Source organism: Oncorhynchus nerka, unplaced genomic scaffold (genome assembly GCF_034236695.1).
Source record: "Oncorhynchus nerka isolate Pitt River unplaced genomic scaffold, Oner_Uvic_2.0 unplaced_scaffold_6080, whole genome shotgun sequence".
Taxonomy (NCBI): Eukaryota; Metazoa; Chordata; class Actinopteri; order Salmoniformes; family Salmonidae; genus Oncorhynchus; species Oncorhynchus nerka.
The window spans coordinates 5,446-9,964 of NW_027035234.1; the positions used below are offsets into that span (position 1 = coordinate 5,446).

At 42.5% G+C, this 4,519-nt stretch overlaps 2 pseudogenes; both read left to right on the forward strand.

Moving 5' to 3' along the window:
* The first annotated feature begins 3,095 nt into the window (after positions 1 to 3,095).
* LOC135566298 (5S ribosomal RNA) lies at positions 3,096 to 3,214 on the forward strand (annotated as a pseudogene).
* Positions 3,215 to 3,446: 232 nt separating this feature from the next.
* LOC135566299 (5S ribosomal RNA) lies at positions 3,447 to 3,566 on the forward strand (annotated as a pseudogene).
* The last annotated feature ends 953 nt before the right edge of the window (positions 3,567 to 4,519 follow it).

Below are 4,519 nucleotides of genomic sequence, written 5' to 3' on the forward strand. Positions count from 1 at the left end.
TATGTGCCACTAAGCTTCGGAAATAAGTAAGCAAGGTTGGTTTGTGTACAAATACAGCCAATCCCATCATGTGCACTTCAAATTATGGCTGCAGTGTTTGCGACATTTAGGTGACACTCAAAGATTCTTATCTAAGTGGTGGCATACGTGCATGTGATCAGACTCCCTTTAGCGGTACTATATAGTGCACGCAAGGATGATGGTCTCGCTCACACGCATCACACTGTCCTGAGTCACATGCAGTCTCGATCTGATCTCGGAAGCTAAGCAGGAGTCGGGCCTGGTTAAAATTGCCCGGATGCGGAGACCAAAGCATAGGGCTACCTGGTGCTTTGTAAGCGGCCTGTCCAACTCTTGTACGCCGTTTTTTCCCACTAGGGCTGGAATAACCTCACTTTCGCTTTGAAATAAGTAAGCGAAGGTTGGTTTGCATGTTCAGCCAACAAATCTGTGCTACAAATTATGGCATTTAGTATATGCAATTTTGACATTGTGGACTGACACAGATTCTTATCTAAATGGTTGAAAATGCAACAGCTGTTAATCAGACTCAAGCTTTGACTTTTATATAGTGCACAAGAGATGGTTTCTGAAACTTACAGCCACTCTGTCTAGTCATGATCGGAGATCTGAATCCCAGTCAGAAGCTAAGCGGGGTGGGGCCTGGTTGAGTGCTTGGAATCGAGACCGCCTGGGAATACCAGGTGCTGTAAGCATTTGTCAACTACTTCGTGCGTTTACTCCACAAGGCTCGAAATATGTGCCTAACGCTGCACGAAATAAGAATTAAGCCAAGGGTTGGTTTGTATTTCGTCAACAATCATGCTAATACTGATAGTGCCCTAAGCTGCAAGAATTTTCCACATTGCGATTGACACAAAGATTCTTACTCTAAATGGTTGAAAATCTGGCAGCGATTATCGAGACTCACTTTGACTTTTATATCGTCTTTGCACCAGAGATGGTTTCTCCTTACTGACCACACAAGTGCGTCTAGTCGCCTGAGTCTAAGTCTGATCTAGGAAGCTAAGCAGGGTCGGGCCTAGGTTGAGTACATTGGATGGGAGACACCTGGGAGATATCGATTATGTGCTGTGAACGGCCCTTCAGACTCTTTGTCCGTTTTTCCCACAAAGGGCTTCAAGATATTACCCTCGCTTTGAAATAAGTAGCCAAGGTTGGTTTCTATTTCATCCAACAATCTGTACCTACTAAATTATGGCTACAGTATATGCAATTTTGAGTGACACAAAGATTCTTATCTAAATGGTGAAAAATGCAACAGCTGTTAATCAGACTCCTTTTGACTTTATATAGTGCCGAGATAGTTTCTAGCTTACATTACAGTCTGGGTGCGCCTGATCTCGTCTGATCTTTCGGAAGCTAAAACGGTCGGGCTTGGTTAGTACTTGGATGGGACACCGCCTGGGAATACCAGGTGCTGTGGCGCATTTGTCAACTCTTTGTCCGTTTTCCCACAAGGCTGAAATATATGCCCTCATTTTTGAAAATAATAAAGTAAAAGGTTAGTTGTATTTCATCCAACAATCTGTGCTACAAATTATGGCTACAGTATATGCAATTTTGAGTGACACAAAGATTCTTATCTAAATGGTGAAAATGCAACAGCTGTTAATCAGACTCCTTTGACTTATATAGTGCACCAAGGGATGGTTTCTCACTTCGGCCACACTGTCCTGAGTCGCCTGATCTACAGTCTGATCCAGGCCAGCAGAATTCGGGGCCTGGTTAGTGCTGGATGGGAGACCGCCTGGGAATACCAGGTGCTGCAAGAGCTTTTATTTCAATCTTCCGTCATTTTCTAGATATTATTTTTCTATTTGAGAATAAGTAAATAAGTTGTTTTATTTCATCCATGATCATGCCTAAATTCAAATACAGTACACAATTTTGGTGACACAAAAAGTTATCTAAGTGTTTAAATGCAACAGTAGTCAGGACTCATACGGCATGTAATTTAAAGAGATAGTTTCACCAACTTGCATTTTATCTCGAAATCAGTACGCCTGATCTCGTACCTGATCTCTGGGTGGCTAGATTGGGACCATTGTCCGTCGCTTGGATGGAGGTGTACACGCCTGGGAAATGCCAGGTGCTGTGTTACTTTTTGTCAACTCTTTTGTCCGCTTTTTCCACTCAAGGCTGAAATATGTTGCCCTAAACACTGAAATAATGCATGTAAGGTTAGTTTGTGGTTCAGCCAACAATCTGTTAACACGCTAAAATTATGGCTACAGTATATGCAATTTTTCCACATTTTGAGTGACACAAAAGATTCTTATCTAAATGGTGAAAATGCAACAGCTGTTAATCAGACTCACTTTGACTTTATGCAGTGCGCCAAGGGCTGGTTGGTCTCGCTGCGGCCACACTGTCCTGAGTCACGCCTGATCTCGTCTGATCTCGAAGCTAAGCAGGGTCCGGGCCTGGTTAATACTTGGATAGGAGACCGCACTGAGAATACCAGGTGCTGTAACATTTAATCAACTCTTTGTCCGTTTTCCCCACAAGGCTGAAATCTGTGCCCTCGCTTTAGAAATAAGTAATGCAAGGTTAGTTTGTATTTCATCCAGCAATCTGTGCTACAAATTATGTGGCTTCTGATATGTCCATTTTAGAGTGTTTCAAAGATTCACTTATCTAAATGGTGAAAAATGCAGCAACTGTTAAATCAGGAACTCACTTGCAGGCACTATCGCTCATGGTGCACCAGAGAGATAGTTTTCGCTCTACGGCCACACTGTGTCTGAAGCACTGATCTCGTCTGATCTAGAAGCCTAAGCAGGGTCGGGCCGGTTAGTACTGGATGGGAGACAGCTAATACCAGGTGCACAAAACATTTTATCAACTCTTTCATCCGCTTTTCCCGAGGACAGCAGAAATATATTGCCCTCGCTTTAAAATAAGTAAGCAAAGTTAGTTGTATTCATCCAACAATCTGTGCTACAAATTATGGCTATAGAATTTTCTGCATATTTGGAGTGACACAAGATTTCCATCTAAACGGTGAAAATGCAACAGCTGTTAATCAGACTCACTTTGACTTTATATAGTGCACCAAGAGATAGTTTCTCGCTTACGACCACACTGTCCTGAGTACGCCTGATCTCGTCTGATCTTAGAAGCTAAGCGAGGTCGGGCCTGGTTAGTACTTGGATGGGAGACCGCCTGGGAATACCAGGTGCTGTAAGCATTTTGTCAACTCTTTGTCCGTTTTTCCCACAAGGCTGAAATATGTGCCCTCGCTTTGAAATAAGTAAGCAAGGTTAGTTTGTATTTCATCCAACAATCATGTGCTACAAATTATGGCTACAGTATATGCAATTTTGAGTGACACAAAGATTCTTATCTAAATGGTGAAAATGCAACAGCTGATAATCAGACTCACTTTGACTTTATATAGTGCACCAAGAGATAGTTTCACTAACTACGGCCACACTGTCCTGAGTACGCCTGATCTCGTCTGATCTCAGAAGCTAAGCAGGGTCGAGACCTGGTTAGTACTTGGATGGAGAACCGCCTGGGAATACCAGGTGCTGTAAGCATTTAGTCAACTCTTCGTCCGTTTTCCCAAGGCTGAAATATGTGCCCTAAGCTGAAATAAGTAAGCAAGGTTGGTTTGTATTTCATCCAACAATCTAATGCTACAAATTATGGCTACAGATGTATGATTTCCACATTTTGAGTGACACAAAGATTCTCATCTCAATGGTGAAAATGCAACAGCTGTTAATCAGACTCACTGACTTATATGTGAGTGCACCAGAGATAGTTTCCTAGCTTCACGGCCACGCACTGTCCACTCAGATGCTTGCCTGATCTACGTCCTGATCTAGGAAGCCTAAGCGAGGTGAGCCTAGTTGTACTGGATGGAGACCGCCTGGGAATACCAGGTGCTGTAAGCATTTGGCAACTCTTTGTTAGTTTTCCCTAAAGGCTGAAATATGTCCTCACTTTGAAATAAGTAAGCAGGATTGGTTATTTCATCCAACAATCTGTGCTACAAATTATGGCTATGATATATGCAATTTTAAGGTGACACAAAGATTCTTATCTAAATGGTGAAAATGCAACAGCTGTTAACCAGACTTCACTTTGACTTTATATAGTGCACCAAGAGATGGCTCTCTGCTTATCAGCCTGCTGTCCTGGAAGTCGCCTCTGATCGTCACTGATCCTGGAGCTTAGCGGTGGTCGGATCTTGGTTAGTACATGATGGATAGGTGCACCAGAATACCACCCCGGAGGTGCTGTAAGATCGGTCAGCCCTTTGCCGCGCTTTCCACAAGGGCTGAAATATGTGCCTCCGCTTTGAAATAAGTAAGCAAGGTTAGTTTGTATTTCATCAACAATCTATGCTACAAATTATAGCTACAGTATATGCAATTTTTTCCACATTCTTTGGTGACAAAGATTCTTATCTAAATATGGTGAAAAATGCAACATGTTAATCAGACTCACTTTGACTACATATAGTGCACCAAGAGATCAACAATAT